General features: G+C 39.4%; 1 protein-coding gene across 1 annotated transcript in view; it reads left to right on the forward strand.

Annotated features, from left to right (window-relative positions):
- The first annotated feature begins 82 nt into the window (after positions 1-82).
- The window catches only part of IPO11 (importin 11), a 216,112-nt gene continuing 192,650 nt past the window's right edge, over positions 83-23,544 (forward strand). The window contains exon 1 of the mRNA XM_060142999.1: positions 83-218. The gene's annotated coding sequence lies outside the window, so the exon portion shown is untranslated. The remainder of the gene's footprint in view (positions 219-23,544) is intronic.

The raw sequence follows: 23,544 nt of genomic DNA on the forward strand, positions 1-23,544 counted from the left end.
TGCCTAGTCCACGCGCTCCGGGTGTCTGTGACGCAGTATTCGAGCGCCCGCGTCGTTTGGAGCCGCGACGCGGAACATGGCGCGATACTAGAAGCGGCTTTCGGCATCAGTAGGCGGCGGCGTGTGGACTGGAAGCGTGGGGCGCAGGACGAGCTGACGCCGCTTCGTGTTGGAGCGTGGAAGTGGGAGAGCCGGGCCATTCCGGACCGAACCAAACGGTGAGGCCCAGGCCTGAGAGCCCCAGAGCGCGGGCGAGCGGAAGGGAGGAGTGGGCTGGGCAGCGGAGACCCGAGAGGTGAGGGAAGAACGTGTGGCTAGTGGGAGGCCAGGCATAGCATTAGCGGGAGAAGGGCGGCCTGCAGGCTTGGCTCTCCGTTACCCCAAGGACCCCTGGGAGCTCGAGGCTGCCCCAGTCAGCCCGGGAGCGGGAAGCATGGTCGCGGAGGAATCAGGGCGCGGGGAGGCAGGGACTGGGTGCCAGAATGAGGACGTAGGGTGCTCATTGTGGCTGCGTTGCGGGTTAGGGTGGTTCATTTGCCCTTGGGGGATCGGTGGTGCCACTTTTCAGAGAACGTGGTCATCTTTAGTATAAAACCACTGTATGTTGTGATTGCACCCACAGTATTGCTACTAATAGTAATACTGTGAAAGCTTTAATTGACCATTAGACCCTTGCTTGACTTTAACGAAGTTATACATGTTCATAGAGGACTTACTTGCTGAGGTATGGCCGACAGTGCTCGAGCCCAGCGACTTCTGCAGCTTTATAACTTGACGGTATTTGTGATTCAGCAAAACTATTTTGAGGCCCATTGCATTTGTCATTTTTAAAAAAAATCCTTTTGTGACCTGGTGGTGAATGAGGGAAGCCTTATTTTTTCAGAGTGACTTGGCTAGATAGATAGGACTGCTAAATTGCCTCCTGGTACCAAGGTTGCAGTTGATCTCCCCTCCCCACCCCATTTGAACGGGCTCGATTGTAGTGCGCTAGTGCCCTTGCGATTTGGTTATTCTTCAGAAGGGAATAAGGAAGAGTAGTTTACAGCCATAATATTTTTTATTTTTTCTTGGATAGGGAGTTCATTACTTCGTTTTCACGTTATTTCAAACTTCTCTGTTCAGTACAGAGGTTTCAGGTTAAAGGCAGAGTGACTCTACGATATGAGGCATCCATTTCATGACATTTTTTCTTAGGTCTTTTGTCACTGAAGAAGATTTCTGTGAAATTAGATTGAAAATCTCTCCCTGTTGGTTGTGATAGGATTGTGGAATTTACCTCCTGTAACCCCTAGCACAGGGAATAGTAAAAACCGGTTTAATTATAGCAATGATTTGTGGCGATATATTATAGCCCTAAGGCAGCTGGGCTGTCTCTGCCCTAGTTACACTTCCTAAAGCAGAAGAGAATTCTCAACACAAACAAATTTAGTTGTGATAATACAATTGGAGGTTCTAAACAAATAGGTGAAGATTATTTGGGAATTAACATAAAAATCTTTAGGTTTAAAAAAAAACAACTTTAGGTTTTGTGACACTGTAGAATTTGTTTGCGTTCAGGATCAAACCAGAATGCAAAAGAATCTTTGTAGACATGTGACAGTTAAAGTATACTGAAGATTTTTCTAGAGATAAATACATGTGTTTTTCCAGAAATGTTCATATTTTGAGAAAGAAAATGTATTTGATTAGATAGGTTTTAACCTTTGTGTTGTATATCTGTGTACATGTGTGTGTTTGTATTTAATCTTGGGCTTCTCCTAATTTAGTGTTATTGATGGCAATTCCTTTCTTTTCCTATGATTCCTTTCTTTTCCTGTCTGCACGAAATGGGGACTATCAGTTAATTTCAGAGTGTTTCACGGAATGGCAAGACATTTCGTGCAGGTGTGAGTCTAGAGTGTTTTTTCTTGGTTTTCTAAATATCAGGCTGATTACAGATAAGCCGATAATTATAAGCTTTGTAGAACTTGATCTGGATCAGTGTTCTACACCCTTGCAGCTCAAAATATGGTGTAGGCATCACCTGAAAGTTCGTTAGAAATGCACAATCTCAGGCTTACCCCCAGGTCTACTGAATCAGAATCTGCATTTTAACATGCTCTCCAGATGAATGTACATTACAGCTTGAGACACACTACTTTGGTTGGTAAAAGTTGAAGACCAAGGTCATGCACAAACCTGCATAAACATTATAGCACTTCTTATTTTTAATCTGAGGTGATCTTATGCTGATTATCAAGTCTGGTTTGTCTGGTTGAAGAAACTTAAGGCCCAGAATGGTAAGTGACTTGCACAAGGTCCCATGTTATCTAGATTTTTAAACCAGGTTCTGATTCATTGCAATGCATTTCTTTTACTAGTTACTGCTAGAGTTCACTATTGAAATTGAACTAAAGCATTCATGAATGACACTACGTAACAAACATTTACTGACTAATGGAAAGGCAGCCTAATAATCCTCTGTGTCTTTAGTAACTACTCTTGTTTCCCATGGTGGTTATTAGCCCACCACCTCCTTCCTTCCTTCCTCTTTCCTGGATAATGTTGTCTTCTGCTTCACAGAGGAAATGCAATACATTGGTGGGAACTTCATTGCTTTTTGCCCTCTTTCACCTGCATACTTGTCTACCTCTATCTGTTCATCTCTAATTGTGTTCCGAGTTTTTTCTCCTCAGGGACAGTGTTTCCTTGGTGTATTAGTTTGCTGGGGCTGACATAACAAAAAGCAGAGACTGGGTGGCTTAAAGAAGAGAAATTTATTTTCTCACAGTTTTGAAGGCTGGAAGTCCACAATTAAGGTTAGGGCAGAAATAGTTTCTTCTGAGGCCTCTCTCCTTGAGTTATAGATGCCCTCTTTCTGCCTCTTTACATGGTTGTACCTTTGTGCACTAGAACCTCTAGTGTCTCTTTTTCTCATTAAAACACCAGTCATATTGGATGAGAGTCCACTCTGATGGCCTCATTTTAACTTAATCACATCTTCAAAATTCTTATCTTCAGTACTGGGGATACTGAGGGTTAGGGCTTCCAACATATGAATTTTGGGGAATACAGTTTAGTCCATAACACTTGGTTATTCCTTTTACTCTCAACTGGTACTAACTTACCAGGATTTAAATGCACTTGTCTTAAATACACTCTTTTCACTCTAGATTCCTCTTCAATTTTATCTGTAATTATTTCCTTTAAGGTTCTTGAAAAAGTTGTCTTATGTTCATTATCTCCACCTTCTTCTTATTTATTTATTTATTTTTTAGTGTGTTGAAGTCTGCCAATCCACTGCAGTCACTGAATTTGATGGGGTGATGCTCACTATTGATTTCCTTATTCTGAAATCTAATGGAATCTTTTTAATCATTTAACATTTTGACTAGTCCTCCTTGAAATTCTCTTACGTTTCTGTGACACTGTAGTCTCCTTATGTTCCTTCCATGTCTTGGTCAGTCTTTCCTTATATTTTTCTCTCTTCTCTGGCCACTTTAAATATTCATTTCACTCTATCTACTATCTTCTCCTCTCTTCTGCCTCTGCCTACTCTCCTTGAAGGCTTTCATCCTTTATGAGTTCAACTTCTATATCTATTTTGATGACTCCCAGATCTGTTTAGCACAGATCAACTCTGATACATTGTGGTTGTATTAAGATACCTTAAACTCATGTCAAAAAAATTATGTATCTCACCCTTTCTGAAGTTGCTTCTCTTCTTCCTGTGATTCGTGCATGCAGCTCATCACTCAGTCAGAGACACTAGAATCTTAACTCTTCCCTGTTATTACCCTTATGTGCTAACCTTCCCACACTTAACTATATTACTGTTTACCAAATCTTGTTTTACCTCTTTCATCTACTTTTTCTCTGTGGCTACTGCCTTGGTTCAGATTATCATTATTATCTGGACTTCTATGTAAACCTTCTAAATAATTTCCATGCTTCTGAGAATGCATACCATCCCTCTGTACCTTTCCTTTTTCTGTAGGCAGATGGTGCTGTTATTCTGCAATCCTTCTATGCAGACTTTCAGATAAAAATCCAAACTACCAAGCCTTGGAAATAGGGATGTTAATGATATGAGCCTTGCTTGTTTTTGCTTTCACCTTCTGTTATTTCCTGCCTCACATTGTTTTGTCATGCTGAATTGTTTACAGTTCTTCAAAAGTGTTAGGATGTTTTTTAAAATTGAGGCACTTTTATGTTGTGTGTCTTCTGCCTAGAATGTAGCCATCACTTATCTGACAAATACCCATAATGTGCTCATCTGGATAACTTCTACTCAGCACAAATGCTGCCTTGCTCCCCTCTGGGAAGCCCTCCCCAGCCTTCCTAGGGTGAGTTAGGTCATCTTCTGACCTCCTTCCATAACAGCTTATCATAGTGCTTATACTATATTGTAATTGTCTTTTTTCCTCTCTAGACTTGAATGCAAAGACTCCCTTATTTATTTCTCAGAGTAGTGCCTGGCCATGAGAAGCTGCTTCATTGCTGAATACTGTGAATGCAAATTGAATTGCCAGGGGGTTGAAAAAAATGTGGAATGTTATATACTCTGGAGGTTATATAACCACTCAGGTTATATACTGTGAGTGGGTTTGAAAAGTCAGAGACTTGGGTTCAATTATGTGACTTTACACAGCTGTAAGCGGAGATTGGGATGTAGTCATTGAATTCATTTGTTGAACAAATATTTGTTAATCACTTTCTATGTGCCAGGTACTAATTCTAGATTCTGGTGGTATTCCTTTGAACAAATCTCCTGGTGTCTGGACTTTACATTCTAATTGGGATTCTGAACAATAAACACATGTGTATTAGAATGTCAGACAGTTAAAAGTGTTACGCAGAAAAATGGAAGATTAGAAAATAGAAGGAAGGATATCTGGACTAGAGAGATTCTGGATTGAAAGGTAAGATATTTTAGATTGGGCAGTCAGGGAAGACTTATTTGATTAGTTGAAAATTTGAGCAGAAACTGGATTGAAGCTAAAGAGCAAGACATGCAGATATCTAGAGGCAGGAGATTTGCAGCCAGAGGGAACATATTCTGCAAGGGGAGGATAAGATATATTTTATGTATCTGTTCCACTAACGGTGGACAGCATATTGTCTCTAGCTCTCTCTTACTGTAGACAACTCCAAGACAAACACCCTTATCCTTGTCTCTTCCTTGTATGCCTATGCAGGAGTTTCTTTAGGTATAGTACCAAGTGTGGAACTGCTGGGTCATAGGATATTACCTGATCATAGAATGTACCCACACACACAAGCACATTTCATTCATGATGACAAGATTGCTCTCCAAAGTGGTTTTACTAATGTATACTCCTAGCAGCAGTGCATAAAGGTTTCTATTTACATACATTCTTGCCAGCACTGAATATTTTCAGAATTTGTAATTTTTGCCAATCTGATGATTATAAAGTAATACCTCTTTAAAAAAAATTCCTGATAAATCTTGTTAACTTTGTGTATGGTATTTTCATTGACTTTTAATTTTGGTTTTCAATTTTGCTATAGTAAAATTTATCAGGAATATAAACTCTAGTCTTTTGATACAGTATTTTGGTTGTCAGGTCTAAAGATTTTTTAAATTTTGGTTTTCAGTTTTGCTGTAACAGAATTTATCAGGAAGATAAGCTCTAGTCTTGATATTGTATTTTGGTTCTCAGGTCTAAAGATTTTTAAAAACTGGTTAATTTCATTGGTATTTGACAACGCTGTGATCTAAAGGAAAAATGTGGTAGTCAATAGAGAGTGTTGGGTTGGGATAGGAGACTTGAATTCTAGGTTTCCAGAAATGTCACCAATTTGCCTGTGTGTGACTGTACAAGAGTCACAATTTTTCTCTTCAACCTTTTTAGGACACAGTTTCTTGGTCAGTAAAACAAAATGCTTAAATTAGATATACTTACTGTTTAGAGAACTGATGTGGATGGCTCTAAGGTGATAGAAAATTATTTTAATGACTCAGAACATAATTCTAATGATAAAATGTAGAACAGTTTCTAATTTTAGGGTGTTACTGGCATACTGCCTATACATGTTTTTTTTTTTTTTTTTTTGCGGTACGCGGGCCTCTCACTGTTGTGGCCTCTCCCGTTGCGGAGCACAGGCTCCGGACACGCAGGCTCAGTGGCCATGGCTCACGGACCCAGCCACTCCGCGGCATGTGGGATCTTCCCGGACCAGGGCACGAACCCGTGTCCCCTGCATCGACAGGTGGACTCTCAACCACTGCGCCACCAGGGAAGCCGTATACATGTTTTAATGAGTGAATTTTTATAAATTCAAGTGAGTCCTTAGGCTGAACTCTCACAACAAGAATGAGATTCTTCTAAGACGAGTTGTATGATATCCTGGATCAGTAATTGGAAACTAATCAAAGATATGTATATTTGGAGAGGACTGATGATCCCTTAACAGTTAGCAAAAAGTTTTGACTAAAATTTGGTCAGTTATGGTCTGTTAAATTTAGGCTGTGCTATTACTGCCATTCAAAGAACAGTATCTTCCCAAAATCAAGCGTACAGCTTTTCCTTACTATTTCTTTGACATCAGAGAAGGAACTTTAAAACCAATAAGCATAATTGCTGTTCTTTAATAGTTTTTATACAGTTGTATATTTTTTTCTTTCACCTAAAGAGGTGTCAGAGAAGTTGGTGGTGACACTAGTTGCGGCCTCACTGCTGACACTACCTTGGTGGGTGTCACTATTGTTTAGGATAAGCTCCTTAACTTTTCCTATGAGGAGGTGTTCAGTCATGGGGGACTCTCGTGTATACCAAACAGGCAAGAGACTTATTGAAGTTTATCAATGCCATTTTACTAAAAACCCCCAGTACGACATGAATACTTGGGTTTATTGGACAGGACTTGTTTCACAGCCGTCTTCTGGCACTGTATACTGTATGTAAATTATACATACTGTATAATTTACTTCTCTCTCTCCACCCACTAGCATATACTCTCCATGAGAGCAGAGATTTTTTGTCTTTTTAGTTCATTGATGTATCTTAAGTGCCTAGAATAATGTCTGTCATTGTAGGTGTTCAGTAAATATTTGAATGAATGAATGTGGAAAAGTCTAATGACAGGCCAATAAGTATCAGAAACCTGATTGAGAGAACAGGATTAGAACAGAGGATGTTAGATATTCCCAGTGAAAAGCATTGTTAAATTTTATTGGCTCAATGTGCCTCATTTCAGTAGGTGAAGATACTGAGCGAATTATTCATTCATTTATTCCTTCCTTCAATTTTTTTTTTAGCTCTTCAGCATACTGTTTACTTTCGTAGTATCTTTTATAGATATTTCTCTCTTTACTGTGATATAATTTCTGTACTTCCAGAAATATTGTTGTTCTTTGACCTCTTTTTCATCATTTCTAAAAGCCTGCCTTCCGCTCTTAGAAATTACAATCACATTATTGCTTTGTTCAGTTCATCAAACATTTACTGAGCATTTGCTATAGCCCTGACACTGTATTAGGTGCTCGCATGTATGGATGAATAAGACACAATATTTGCCTTTAAGTAGCTCGTGATTTTGTAGATGGGACTCAAAAGGAAATAGATGTAATAACAGAAGTATGTTCTATGTAGAAGAGTGGTGTGGAGGAAGGAGCGCTTTACTATCTAGTGCATTTAAAGATTTCCAGGGCTTCCTTGGTGGCGCAGTGGTTGAGAGTCCGCCTGCCGATGCAGGGGACATGGGTTCGTGCCCCGGTCCGGGAAGATCCCACATGCCGCGGAGCAGCTAGGCCCGTGAGCCATGACCGCTGAGCCTGCGCGTCCGGAGCCTGTGCTCCGCAGCTGGAGAGGCCCGCGTACCGCAAAAAAAAAAAAAAGATTTCCAGAGCGGCTGATGTCAGCAGCTTTAGTATTCTCTGTATCATGGTCCATTAGCTGCCACTTTAAAAAACATACACAAAAATAGACAGAATTGTATCATGAGCCCTTATCTACTCACCACCCAGGTTTAACAGTTGTCAGCTCATGGTCAATTTTGTTTCATCTTACCTCCACCTACTTCCGCTCTAACTACATTGGTCGTGCTGTCTAGAAGCTTGGTCATTTTCAGGTTTAACTTTTTTTTTGGCAAAGCTGCTTTAAGATTTCTGTTTCTCAGAGTTTGAACTCTTCCCCTGGTCTTCACAGAAATTCATTTCTTTCTTGTCTTTGACACATTGTCTTTCTCTAGTTTGCTTTTGACTCCAGGCAGTTGAACAGTTTGGTAATATTTCCTATCCATAATTCCTCAAGAATGTTTTCTGCCTCTTACTGTTCTTTTCTTAGACTTGGGCTATAGATCATGATTTGACTTGCAGGAATTTAACTATCTTTGAAAAAATGACATCTTCCTCACATCTCTCTGTAAGAAATGTTCCAGTGATTCATGGTAAATACTATATTGCTTATACATTTCACAAAAAGGGCTACTCGCCATTCAAGTTTTTATTCGCCCAGTACCCGTTCTTCCAGGAGGAAATTTGGAGCTTTCAAGTTCTTATGCCACTGTCTCAATGGCTTGTATCTGGCTTTTCTTCCTCTTTCTGAATATTTGTCCTTCTGTCAAATGTCCTTCTGTCAAACTACTGCATGTTTTTCTCCTTAGGTGATTTCATCCTGCTCCTCATATCACTCTGCCTGTTCTGTTCTACAATTTCTCAGTCTCCTTTATGCTACAATATTGCTTATGAATATTACATTTTCTTAAGTTCTGTCATATTTATTTTGTGTAAAGCTCAAACATATTTATGTCTTCATCTCACATTTTCTTTTGCTAGAGAAGAGAGTATTTTTTGTTTTTAATAAATTTATTTATTTATTTTTGGCTGCATTGGGTCTTCGTTGCTGCCGCACAGCCTTTCTCTAGTTGTGGCGAGTGGTGGCTACTCTTCGTTGTGGTGCACGGGCTTCTCACTGCAGTGGCTTCTCTTGTTGCGGAGCATGGGCTCTAGGCGTGCGGGATTCAGTAGTTGTGGCACGCAGGCTCAGGAGTTGTGACTTGTGGGCCCTAGAGCACAGGCTCAGTAGTTGTGGTTCATGGGTTTAGTTGCTTTGCGGCATGTGGGATCTTCCTGGACCAGGGCTCCAACCTATGTCCCCTGCATTGACAGGCAGATTCTTAACCACTGCACCATCAGGGAAGTCCTGAAGAGAGTATTTTTAATCTTCCTTTTGTTTTTTTTTGGCTGTACTGCACGGCTTGTGGGATCTTAGTTCCCCAACCAGGAATTGAACCCGGGCCTTTGGCAGTGACAGGGCAGAGTCCTAACCACTGGACGGCCAGGGAATTCCCGAGAAGAGAGTAGTTTTTTTTTTTTTCAAACATTGTTATTTTAATGTAATCACCATTAACAGGCTATAGTAAAATACTATAGTCTCTTTAGTAAAATAAATTTAGTAAAATATAACTATAGATTTTTCTATATATATATATTTTTTTGGGTGTATAATTTTTTTTTTTTACTGGAGTATAATTGCTTTACAATGGTGTGTTAGTTTCAGCTTCACAACAAAATGAATCAGTTATATATATACATATGTTACTATATCTCTTCCCGCTTGCGTCTCCCTCCCACCCACCCACCCTATCCCACCCCTCCAGGCGGTCATAAAGCACTGAACTGATCTCCCTGTGCTATGTGGCTGCTTCCCACTAGCTATCTACCTTACGTTTGGTAGTGTATAGATTTCCATGCCTCTCTCTCGCTTTGTCACAGTTTACCCTTCCCCTTCCTCATAGCCTCAAGTCCATTCTCTAGTAAGTCTGTGTCTTTATTCCTGTTTCACCCCTAGGTTCTTCATGACATTTTTTTTCTTAAATTCCATATATATGTGTTAGCATATGGTATTTGCCTCTCTTTCTGACTTACTTCACTCTGTATGACAGACTCTAGGTCTATCCACCTCATTACAAATAGCTCAATTTCGTTTCTTTTTATAGCTGAGTAATATTCCATTGTATATATGTGCCACATCTTCTTTATCCATTCATCCGATGATGGGCACTTAGGTTGTTTCCATCTCTGGGCTATTGTAAATAGAGCTGCAATGAACATTTTGGTACATGACTCTTTTTGAATTATGGTTTTCTCAGGGTATATGCCCAGTAGTGGGATTGCTGGGTCATATGGTAGTTCTATTTTTAATTTTTTAAGGAACCTCCATACTGTTTTCCACAGTGGCTGTATCAATTTACATTCCCACCAACACTGTAAGAGGGTTCCCTTTTCTCCACACCCTCTCCAGCATTTATTGTTTGTAGATTTTTTGATGATGGCCATTCTGACTGGTGTGAGCTGATATCTCATTGTAGTTTTGATTTGCATTTCTCTAATGATTAGTGATGTTGAGCATTCTTTCATGTGTTTGTTGGCAGTCTGTATATCTTCTTTAGAGAAATGTCTATTTAGGTCTTCTGCCCATTTTTGAGTTGGGTTGTTTGTTTTTTTGTTATGGACCTGCATGAGCTGCTTATAAATTTTGGAGATTAATCCTTTGTCAGTTGCTTCATTTGCAAATATTTTCTCCCATTCTGAGGGTTGTCTTTTGGTCTTGTTTATGGTTTCCTTTGCTGGGCAAAAGCTTTTAAGTTTCATTAGGTCCCATTTGTTTACTTTTGTTTTTATTTCCATTTCTCTAGGAGGTGGGTCTAAAAGGAGCTTGCTGTGATTTATGTCATAGAGTGTCCTGCCTGTGTTTTCCTCTAAGAGTTTGATAGTTTCTGGCCTTACATTTAGGTCTTTAATCCATTTTGAGTTTATTTTTGTGTACGGTGTTAGGGAGTGACCTAATCTCATACTTTTACATGTAGCTGTCCAGTTTTCCCAGCACCACTTATTGAAGAGGCTGTCCTTTCTCCACTGTACATTCCTGCCTCCTTTATCAAAGATAAGGTGACCATATGTGCGTGACTTTATCTCTGGGCTTTCTATCCTGTTCCATTGATCTATATTTCTGTTTTTGTGCCAGTACCATACTGTCCTGATTACTGTAGCTTTGTAGTATAGTCTGAAGTCAGGAAGTCTGATTCCTCCAGCTCTGTTTTTCGTTCTCAAGATTGCTTTGGCTATTTGGGGTCTTTTGTGTTTCCATACAAATTGTGAAATTTTTTGTTCTAGTTCTGTGAAAAATGCCAGTGGTAGTTTGATAGGGATTGCATTGAATCTGTAGATTGCTTTGGGTAGTAGAGTCATTTTTACAATGTTGATTCTTCCAATCCAAGAACATGGTATATCTCTCCATCTATTTGTATCATCTTTAATTTCTTTCATCAGTGTCTTATAATTTTCTGCATACAGGTCTTTTGTCTCCTTAGGTAGGTTTATTCCTAGATATTTTTTTCTTTTTGTTGCAGTGGTAAATGGGAGTGTTTTCTTGATTTCACTATCAGATTTTTCATCCTTAGTGTATAGGAATGCCAGAGATTTCTGTGCATTAATTTTGTATCCTGCTACTTTACCAAATTCATTGATTAGCTCTAGTAGTTTTCTGGTAGCATCTTTAGGATTCTCTATGTATAGTATCATGTCATCTGCAAAGAGTGACAGCTTTACTTCTTCTTTTCCAATTTGGATTCCTTTTATTTCCTTTTCTTCTCTGATTGCTGTGGCTAAAACTTCCAAAACTATGTTGAATAAGAGTGGTGAGAGTGGGCAGCCTTGTCTTGTTCCTGATCTCAGTGGAAATGCTTTCAGTTTTTCACCATTGAGGATGATGTTGGCTGTGGGTTTGTCATATATGGCCCTTATTATGTTGAGGAAGGTTCCCTCTGTGCCTACTTTCTGCAGGGTTTTTTATCATAAATGGGTGTTGAATTTTGTCAAAAGCTTTCTCTGCATCTATTGAGATGATCATATGGTTTTTCTCCTTCAATTTGTTAATACGGTGTATCACGTTGATTGATTTGCATATATTGAAGAATCCTTACATTCCTGGAATAAACCCCACTTGATCATGATGTATGATCCGTTTAATGTGCTGTTGGATTCTGTTTGCTAGTATTTTGTTGAGGATTTTTGCATCTATGTTCATCGGTGGTATTGGCCTGTAGTTTTCTTTCTTTGTGACATCCTTGTCTGGTTTTGGTATCAGGGTGATGGTGGCCTCGTAGAATGAGTTGGGGAGTGTTCCCCCCTCTGCTCCATTTTGGAAGAGTTTGAGAAGGGTAGGTGTTAGCTCTTTTCTAAATGTTTGATAGAATTTGCCTGTGAAGCCATCTGGTCCTGGGCTTTTGTTTGTTGGACGATTTTTAATCACAGTTTCAATTTCAGTGCTTGTGATTGGTCTGTTCATATTTTCTGTTTCTTCCTGATTCAGTCTTGGCAGGTTGTGCATTTCTAAGAATTTGTCCATTTCTTCCAGGTTGTCCATTTTATTGGCATAGAGTTGCTTGTAGTAATCTCTCATGATCTTTTGTATTTCTGCAGTGTCAGTTGTTACTTCTCCTTTTTCATTTCTAATTCGATTGATTTCAGTCTTCTCCCTTTTTTTCTTGATGAGTCTGGCTAATGGTTTATCAATTTTGTTTATCTTCTCAAAGAACCAGCTTTTAGTTTTATTGATCTTTGCTATCGTTTCCTTCATTTCTTTTAAATTTATTTCTAATCTGATTTTTATGATTTCTTTCCTTCTGCTAACTTTGGGGTTTTTTTCCTGCTTTCTCTAATTGCTTTAGGTGCAAGTTTAGGTTCTTTATTCGAGATGTTTCCTGTTTCTTAAGGTAGGATTGTATTGCTATAAACTTCCCTCTTAGAACTGCGTTTGCTGCATCCCATAGATTTTGAGTCGTCGTGTCTCCATTGTCATTTGTTTCTAGGTATTTTTTGATTTTCTCTTTGATTTCTTCAGTGATCACTTCGTTATTAAGTAGTGTATTGTTTAGCCTCCATGTGTTTGTATTTTTTACAGATCTTTTCCTGTAATTGATATCTAGTCTCACAGCATTGTGGTCGGAAAAGATACTTGATACAATTTCAATTTTCTTAAATTTACCAAGGCTTGATTTGTGACCCAAGATATGCTCTATCCTGGAGAATGTTCCATGAGCACTTGAGAAAAATGTGTGTTCTGTTGTTTTTGGATGGAATGTCCTATAAATATCAATTAAGTCCATCTTGTTTAATGTATCATTTAAAGCTTGTGTTTTCTTATTTATTTTCATTTTGGATGATCTGTCCATTGGTGAAAGTGGGATGTGAAAGTCCCCTACTATGAATGTGTTACTGTCAATTTCCCCTTTTATGGCTGTTAGTATTTGCCTTATGTATTGAGGTGCTCCTATGTTGGGTGCATAAATATCTACAATTGTTATATCTTCTTCTTGGATCGATCCCTTGATCATTACGTAGTGTCCTTCTTTGTCTCTTGTAATAGTCTTTATTTTAAAGTCTATTTTGTCTGATATGAGAATTGCTACTCCAGCTTTCTTTTGGTTTCCATTTGCATGAAATGTCTTTTTCCATCCCCTTACTTTCAGTCTGTATGTGTCTCTAGGTCTGAAGTGGGTCTCTTGTAGACAGCAAATATATGCGTCTTGATTTTGTATCCATTCAGCCAATCTGTGTCTTTTGGTGGTAGCATTTAGTCCATTTACGTCTAAGGTAATTATCGATATTTATGTTCCTGTTCCCATTTTCTTAATTGTTTTGGGTTCGTTATTGTAGGTCTTTTCCTTGCCTAGAGAAGTTCCTTTAGCAGCTGTTGTAGAGCTGGTTTGGTGGTGCTGAACTCTCTCAGCTTTTGCTTGTCTGTAAAGGTTTTAATTTCTCAATCAAATCTGAATGAGATCCTTGCTGGGTAGAGTAATCTTGGTTGCAGGTTTTTCTCCTTCATCACTTTCAATATATCCTGCCAGTCCCTTCTGGCTTGCAGAGTTTCTGCTGAAAGATCAGCTGTTAACCTTATGGGGATTCCCTTGTTTGTTGTTTTTCCCTTGCTGCTTTTAATATTCTTTCTTTGTATTTAATTTTTGACAGTTTGATTAATATGTGTCTTGGCGTATTTCTCCTTGGATTTTTCCTGTATGGGACTCTCTGTGCTTCCTGGACTTGATTAACTATTTCCTTTCCCATATTAGGGAAGTTTTCAACTATAATCTCTTCAAATATTTTCTCAGTCCCTTTCTTTTTCTCTTCTTCTTCTGGAACCCCTATAATTCGAATGTTGGTGCGTTTAATGTTGTCCCAGAGGTCTCTGAGACTGTCCTCAGTTCTTTTCATTCTTCTTTCTTTATTCTGCTCTGCAGTAGTTATTTCCACTATTTTATATTCCAGGTCACTTATCCATTCTTCTGCCTCAGTTATTCTGCTGTTGATCCCATCTAGAGTATTTTTCATTTCATTTATTGTGTTGTTCATCATTGTTTGTTTAATCTTTAGTTCTTCTAGGTCCTTGTTAAATGTTTCTTGCATGTTTATTCTGTTTCCAAGATTTTGGATCATCTTTACTATCATTATTCTGAATTCTTTTTCAGGTAGACTGCCTATTTCCTCTTCATTTGTTAGGTCTGGTGGGTTTTTATCTTGCTCCTCCATCTGCTGTGTGTTTTTCTGTCTTCTCATTTTGCTTATCTTACTGTGTTTGGGGTCTCCTTTTTGCAGGCTGCAGGTTCGTAGTTCCCGTTGTTTTTGGTATCTCTCCCCAGTGGCTAAGGTTGGTTTACTGGGTTGTGTAGGCTTCCTGGTGGAGGGGACTAGTGCCTGTGTTCTGGTGGATGAGGCTGGATCTTGTCTTTCTGGTGGGCAGGTCCACGTCTGGTGGTGTGTTTTGGGGTGTCTGTCGGCTTATTATGATTTTGGGCAGCTTCTCTGCAATGGGTGGGGTTGTGTTCCTGTCTTGCTAGTTGTTTGGCATAGGATGTCCAGCACTGTAGCTTGCTGGTCGTTGAGTGAAGCTGGGTGCTGGTGTTGAGATGGAGATCTCTGGGAGATTTTTGCCGTTTGATATTGTGTGCAGCTGGGAAGTCTCTTGTGGACCAGTGTCCTGAAGTTGGCTCTCCCACCTCAGAGGCACAGCACTAACTCCTGGCTGCAGCACCAAGAGCCTTTCATCCACACGGCTCAGAAGAAAAGGGAGAAAAAGTAGAAAAAAAGAATTAGGAGAAAGAAAGAAAGAAAGGAAGAAAGAAAGGAGGGAGGGAGGGAGGGAAGAAGGAAGGCGGGAAGGAAGGAAGAAAAGAAAGAAAGACGATAAAGTAAAATAAAATAAAGTAAGATAAAATATAATAAAGTTATTAAAATAAAAAAATAATTATTAAGAGGAAAAAAAAACCAAAAAACAAAAAAATGGATGGATAGAAGCCTGGAACAAATGCTGGAAGCAAAGCTCTACAGACAAAATCTCACACAGAAGCATACACATACACACTCACAAAAAGAGGAAAAGGGGAAAAAAATCATAAATCTTGCTGTCAAAGTTCACCTACTCAATTTGAGATGATTCGTTGTCTAAAGGAGGGAAGAAAGGAAAGAAAGAACGAAGATAAAGTAAAATAAAATAAAGTTATTAAAATAAAAAGTACTTATTAAGAAAAGAATTAAAAAAAAAAACGGACGGATAGAACCCTCGGACAAATGGTGGAAACAAAGCTCTACAGACAAAATCTCACACGGAAGCATACACATACACACTCACAAAAAAAGGAAAAGGGGAATAAATAATAAATCTTACTCTCAAAGTCCACCTCCTTGATTTGGGATGAATCGTTGTCTATTCATGTATTCCATAGCTGCAGGTTGCATCAAGTTGATTGTGGAGCTTTAATCCGCTGCTCCTGAGGCTGCTGGGAGAGATTTCCCTTTCTCTTCTTTGTTCTCACAGCTCCCAGGGGATCAGCTTTGGATTTGGCCCCGCCTGTGCGTGTAGGTCGCCGGGAGGGCGTCTGTTCTTTGGTCAGACAGGACGGGGTTAAAGGAGCCGCTGATTCGGAGGCTCTGGCTCACTCAGGCCGGGGGTAGGGAGGGTCACGGAGTGCAGGGCGAACCTGTGGCGGTGGAGGCCGGCGTGACGTTGCACCAGCCTCAGGCGCGCCGTGCGTTCTCCCAGGGTAGTTGTCCCTGGATCCCGGGACCCTGGCAGTGGCGGGCTGCACAGGCTCCCCGGAAGGGGGGTGTGGATAGTGACCTGTGTTCGCACACAGGCTTCTTGGTGGCGGCAGTGGCAGCCTTAGTGTCTCATGTCTGTCTCTGGGGTCCGCGCTTTTAGCCGCGGTTCGCCCCCGTCTCTGGAGCTCCTTTAAGCAGCGTTCTTAATCCCTTCTCCTGGAGCACCAGGAAATAAAGAGGGAAGAAAAAGTCTCTTGCCTCTTAGGCAGGTCCAGACTTTTCCCCGGACTCCCTCCCGGCTAGCTGTGGTGCACCAACCCCCTGCAGGGTGTGTTCACGCCGCCAACCCCAGTCCTCTCCCTGGGATCTGACCAATGCCCGAGCCTCAGCTCCCAGCCCCGCCCGCTGCGGCGGGGGAGCAGACAAGCCACTGGTGAGTGCCGGTCGGCCCTGATCCTCTGTGCGGGAATCTCTCTGCTTTGGCCTCCACACCCCTGTTGCTGTGCTCTCCTCCGCGGCTCCGAAGCTCCCCCCCTCCACCACCACCCGCAGTCTCCGCCCGCGAAGGGGCTTCCAAGTGTGTGGACACTTTTCCTCCTTCACAGCTCCCTCCCACTGGTGCAGGTCCCGTCCCTATCCTTTTGTCTCTGTTTATTCTTTTTTCTTTTGCCCTACCCAGGTACGTGGCGGGGGGGCTTTCTTGCCTTTTGGGAGGTCTGAGGGCTTCTGCCAGCGTTCAGTAGGTGTTCTGTAGGAGTTGTTCCACGTGTAGATGTATTTCTGGTGTATCTGTGGGGAGGAAGGTGATCTCCGCGTCTTACTCTTCCTCCATCTTCCGAGAGTAGTTTTAATGATGCATTATTTAAGTACAGAAGTAGAGACAGTGCTGTAAAGTTGTTGTCATGTTTTGCCTCTGTGAAGTTTTCATTTTCATGTTTTCAATCCCATCTTGTATTACATTATTCTTTAGGCTCCCATTCATTTCTTTCCCTCAGGAGTGCTTTTCTCAGCATTCTTTGCCCTAACTTCCTGAACCCTGAAAACACTTGCTGTAAGTTTGTCCTGTCACTTTGCAGATGGTTGTCCTGGCCAAGTGGTCACTGAGAATTCCAGTGTCCTTCTCTTCCCCTGTCGTTGATGGGAAGAGGATGCTTAGAACACACTCTTTGGGATGTACTACTTACTTCTTACCATCAGGTGGCACTGCAGATTAATCAGTTTATTTCTACATCTTTAGAAATAGTAGATCTAGTAGGATGTTATCTTGTCAAGGAACAAGTTGATGTGGAACCTTTCATGGAAAATACTTGGAAGTGAAATTAAAGATAAACACAATATTGCTAACAAACACAAATTTATTTTCCTTTTATATCATGGAAGTGTACAGTCTATATGTGAAGCTTAAAGGAAAGTAAATAATAAATCAGAATTTTTTTTCTTAGTTTCATTTTTCTCAGACTGTTAAATGTTTTAAAGTTTTGTTTTTATGAATGTCACATAGTAAGAATTTTTAGAGATGAATATTTGTAGGTAAAACTGCTGTTAGAATATAAGACTCAGAGTCCCCTGCATGAGGAAAATGTCTTTTGGTAAATATTGCCATCACAAATCCAGGTAATATGGCAGAACTGTTGCTTATCAACTCTTGCTACTGAAAACCAAGTCCTGAATGTTTATGATGAGAGTGCAGTTATTGACTACATTATCTACTTAAATGTGTATATATAATATATTACCATGATTTCTTGGTGTGTGCTGGACAGGAGAAATACATGATGATTTGAAACTCTTGAGGAGTTTGAATAAGTTTTAGGATTACAGAAGAGAAATCAAGCAAATATTCCCATGGAAATTTAGAGTAGGTGTAAAGTGAAAATTCTTGGCCTTTTAAAAAAAATGTTTTTTCATTGTTAAGGTAAAATGTGTAGACTATTAGAATCCCCATAACTCTTAGGACTACCTTAGCACAACACTTTATAATCTTATGTTTCCTGCTTGTCTTTTATTCTTAGGCATTTTTATATTTGTATAGCTTTATTATGTTTATGTGGTATTTTTTATTTGACATTATAGATATTCCTCTAATTACAAAATAGACTAAGAGTATTTTTAAAATCCTGATTGATTTAGGAGTTAAGCTTGAGTTTCTACCACCAAGCAGGAGTTTGTAAGTCCTTTGAAACTCTTGACTAGGTAGAATATTTTAGGAGTAGAGAAGAGAAGGCAAGGGAATGTCTCCTCTCCTCCTTGTTCTGTATGTTTTAGTGTGTATCTTTTATTCCAGAATAGACCAGTCTTTGACAGTGTGCATGATGTCTCATAGGGAATGCTTCCATAGCCCTCGTGGTTCTTTGAGTTGAAGGTATTTGGAGATATATGGAAGCATCTTGAGTCAAAACAATCCCTAGGAAGTGTTATTTACATATACTATGCAGGGATACTAAACAACCTATAATGCATGCACAGAGAAGAATTTTCCTGCCAAGCAGTCTCTGTTGAGAAACTGAAATGAATCCAAATGGTACAGTGTGAATTTGAATAGAACTAGCATCTTTGGAACCTTCTGGCTTATGTCAGAAGTCTTTTGTCCTTTCATCTTGCTTTAGTTTCTTAAACAAGTGCTCTTCCTTGCTCTCAGTTAACATCACTTGTTGTTACTTTAGCCACATTTTTCATTTCTTCAGCTTTTCCTGGTCTCTTGCTAACTTTGGCATTTACATAGTCAGAGCACTTAAAAGAAAATAACAGCTTTATTAAGATATAATTCACAGACCATACAATTCACCCACTGCAAATGTACAATTCAGTGAGTTTTAGTATATTCACAGAGTTGTGTGATCATCACTACAATCGATTTTAGAACACTTCATCACCTCAAACTGAAGTCATTCCACATTTTTCCCCAATCCCTTTTTATGGCTTGATAGATCATTTCTTTGTAGCATTGAATAATATTCTATTGTCTGGATATACTACAGTTTGTTTATCCATTCACCTACTAGAGGACATCTTGGTTACTTCCAGGTTTTGGCAGTTATGAATAAAGCTGCTATAAATATGTATGTGCAGGTTTTTGTGTGGACATAAAGTTTTCATCTCCTTTGAGTAGGTACCATCGAATGCGATGGCTGGATTTTATAGTAAGAGTATGTTTAGTTTTGTAAGAAACCACCAAACAGTCTTCCAAAAGTGGCTGTACCATTTTGTACTTCCACCAGCAATGTCTGAGAGTTCCTGTTGCTGCACGTTCTTGCTAGCATTTGGCCATTCTAAAAGGTATGTAGTGGTATCTCATCGTCATTTTAATTTGTATTTCCCTGATGACATATAATGGGGAGCATCCTCTCATATACTTATTTTGACATCTGTATATCTTCTTTGGTAAGGTGTCTGTTAAGGTCTTTGACTGATTTTTTTTAATCGGGTTGTTTTCTTGTTGTTGAGTTTTAAGAGTTCTTTTTATATTTTGGGTAACAGTTCATTATCAGATGTGTCTTTTGTACATATTTTCTCTCAGTCTGTGGCTTGTCTTCTCATTCTCTTGACATTGTCTTTTGCTGAGCAGAAGTTTTAAATTTTAGTAAAGTCCAGCTTATCAATTATTTCTTTCATGGATTGTGTCTTTGGTGTTGAATCCAAAAAGAAATCACTATACCCAAGGTCATCTAGGTTTTCTCCTATGTTATTTTCTAGGAGTCTTTTAGTTTTATGTTTTAAGTTTTGGTTTATGATCCATTTTGAGTTAATTTTTGTGAAGGGTGTAAAGTCTGGGTTTAGATTCATTTTGTTTTGCATGGATGTTCATTTGTTCCTGCACCATTTGTTGAAGAGCCTATCTTTCCTCTATTGTACTACCTTTGCTCCTTTGTCAAAGATCAGTTGGCTATATTTATGGGCGTCTGTTTCTGGGCTTTCAAATCTGTTCCATTGATCAGTTTGTCTACCCTTCACCAGTATCACTCTCCTGATTCATGTAGCTTTATAGTAAGTCTTGAAGTGGGTAGTGTCAGTCCTCCCAGTTTGTTCTTCAATATTGTATTGGCTAATCCATGTCTTTTGTTTCTACATGTAAACATTAGAATCAGATTGTTCATATCTGTACGTTAACTTGTTGGGATTTTGATTGGAATTGCATTGAATCCACAGATCAGGTTGAGAAGAAGTGACATCTTGACAATGTTGAGTCTTTCTATCTATGAACATGGAGTATCTATTCAATATTTATTTAGTTCCTTCATTTCATTGGTATTTTGTGGTTTTCCTCATATAGATGTTGTACATATTTTGTTAGATTTATACGTATTTCATTTTTAGGGGTGCTAATGTAAATGATTTTAATGTGTTTTTAATTTTCATTTCCACTTGTTCATTGATGGTATATAGGAAAGCATTTGACTTTTGTCTATTAACCTTGTATCCCACAACTTTGCTATAAATTGCCTATTAGTTCCAGGAAGTTTTTGGTTGATTCTTTCAGATTTCTACATAGATGATCATGTCACTTCTGAACAGAGACAGAGTTATGTCTTCCTTCCTGATATGTATACCGTTTATTTTCTTTTCTTACCTTATTGCATGACCAAGGACTTCTAGTTCCATGTGGAAAAGGAGTGTTGAGAAGGGACATCCTTGCTTTGTACCTGATCTTAGTGGGAAGGCTTTGAGTTTCTCACCATTAAGTATGGTGTTATGTGTAGGTTTTCTGTAGATTGTCTTTATCAGGTTGAGAAACCTCTCCTCATCTTTTGCCTTTTAATCGATTGTTTATCTTTTTATTGTTGGATTATAAACATTCTTTGTATATTTTGCTTATAAGCCCCTTATCAGGTATATGATTTGCAAATATTTTCTCTTGTCCTGTGAATTGTATTTATTTTCTCGATGGTATTTGGTAAAGTTTTAAATTTTGATGAATTTAACTGATCTTACTTTAGTTGCATGTGCTTTGGTATCATATTTGAGAATGCTTTACCTAGCCCAAGGTCATGAAAGTATACTCCTAGATCTTCTTCTAAGAGTTTTATAGAGTTGCCTCTTTATGCTTAGCTTTATGATCCACTTGGAGTTAATTTCTGTCTATGGTGTAAGGAAGAGGTCCAGCTGTTCTTTTGCATGTGGATATCTAGTGGTTCCAGCACTATTTGTTGAAAAGACTATTCTTTCTCCATTGAATTGTTTTGGTACCCTTGCCAAAAATCACTTGACTTTAGATGTAAGGGTCTGTTTCTGGATTTTAAAATCTGTTTTATTGATGTGTGTATCTGTCCTTTTGCCAGTACCAACACTGTCTTGATTACTGTAGCTTTGTAGTAAGCTTTGAAATCTGGAAGTGTGAGTGAATTTCCCACATTTCTGTTACTGATTGCAATTTGAGGACATATTTGTATGATTTCAACCCTTTTAAATTTGTCAGGACTTGTTTTGTGGCCTAGCATATGGTCTGTCCTGGAGAATGTTTCATGTGCACTTGAGATGAATGGTTGCTTTCATTCTGCTGTTGAGTGGAATGTCTGTTAAGTCAAGTTTGTGTATAATGTTGTTCAAGACATATTTCCTTTTTTTTTTTTTTTTTTCTTTTTTTTGCCATGCCGTGTGTCTTGTGGGATCTTAGTTCCCTGACCAGGGATTGAACCGGGGCCCTCAGCAGTGAAAGTGTGGAGTCCTAACCACTGTACTGCCAGTGAATTCCCAAGACATATTTCCTCATTGATCTTTCTAGATGTTCTCTCCATTTTTGAAAGTGGAGTATTGAAATCTCCAACTGTTATTGTTCCTGGCTGAGCAAGCTGGGTTGGACATGACTGAGGCCCACTGTTTTTGGCCTGATATGCCTGGGGTAGAGCTTCTGCCCCATGACTGATGCCTGGGTGGAAGAAGAGTACCCCAGACCTTTTGGCTGTGCTTGTCTGGAATAGAGCTTCAGTATGTAGCTCAGTTAGATGAGAAATGCTAGCTGTCAGGCTTCCCTGGTGGCGCAGTGGTTGAGAGTCCTCCTGCCGATGCAGGGGACACGGGTTCGTGCCCCGGTCCGGGAAGATCCCACATGCCGCGGAGCGGCTGGGCCCGTGAGCCATGGCCGCTGAGCCTGTGCGTCCGGAGTCTGTGCTCTGAAACGGGAGAGGCCACAACAGTGAGAGGCCCACGTACCGCAAAAAAAAAAAAAAAAAAAGAAAGAAAGAAAAGAAATGCTAGCTGTCTGCTTTTCTTGGGGAGGAACTGTAGCCCTAGATTAAGACCCGGAGTGAGAGGGCCCCATGTTCTTGGCTCATTCTGCCTGGAGTATAGCTTCTGTCACACTGGGGCAGGAGTGAGTTTGTGGCTCAAATGCCACAGATTGTTGCTATTTTTACCAAGATTTAGTAGTATTTCTTGCATAAATGTTTCTCCATTTGCTGTATGTCCTTAAATATGCTTTCCAGAGACTGTAAATGGTTGCTTTTTATAACTTTTATCAGTTACAGTTGTTTAACTGAGGAGAGGATCTGTGGAGCTCTTCATGCCACCATCCCAGAAGTATTCTCTCTCCTTTCTTTTAAACTGGAAATTGAATCTAGAGTCTTGATTAGATTGTGGCTGATCAGTTTTGGTAGTTCAGAGATGAGGTTGTATACTTCTTTTTGCATCATCACATCAGGAGGCACTTTAGCTCAAGTTGTGCAGCTGTTGGTGATACTAAAGTTGCTTTCTTGGTTGAGCCGGAGACTGACAGATCCCTTCATTTTAAAGGTTTGTTTATTTCTTCATTGTATTTAGCAAGTAATCTGTGGGGCGATACACTGGGAATATTCTGTTCCCCAACAGCTCTTCTTTCACTTAATGGTTTTAGCATCCATATTGATCTATGCCTGAATAAATTATTTCACTGAGGGAACCTTTTTTGATTTTGAAATTCTTTTTTCTTCAATTTTTCTTGTAATCTTACACCTTCTTTTCTTCAATTTACTTACTGCTTTAACTTTTAAAAGTGGGGTGTGGTTATTGTTTGTGTGGAATGTCCTAAAACTAAGGACAAGCACAGATAATGTAGTAGTCTAAAGAAAATTGTCATGGCTGAAGTTAAAGTCGATGCAGGCCTGAGAAGTCTGTTTGTTGGTGGTAGGCAGGGGTACTGAGTTTTCCCTATTTGTTTCTTTTAATGAAAATTGGTAAATTTCCAACTACAGGTGCATCTGTATTATCTTTGGACTTCGGATTTTTCCACAGTTGGCAAAGTATCTTATAGAATCAAGCCTAGAAAGTCCAGTTACAAGGTATGAGTATTTTTAGGCTCTTGGTCACATATTGCTAGATTATTTAGACTTTAATAGAATCAAAGCCTACAATAAAGTTCAGTAATGAATAAATTGAACTGACTGACTTGTGAAATAGTGAGAAGGGTGAAATGCCTGCCCTTTTAATTTTCACCTTCTCCTTTCGTATTATTGTTCTTAGAGGAAAAAAAGAGTATGCATTTAGATTTTGAATAATGCTCTTCTGTAGTGTAGTTGAGAGCTAATAAAATG

This window comes from Lagenorhynchus albirostris, chromosome 3, assembly GCF_949774975.1.
Source record: "Lagenorhynchus albirostris chromosome 3, mLagAlb1.1, whole genome shotgun sequence".
In the NCBI taxonomy this organism is placed as follows: domain Eukaryota; kingdom Metazoa; phylum Chordata; class Mammalia; order Artiodactyla; family Delphinidae; genus Lagenorhynchus; species Lagenorhynchus albirostris.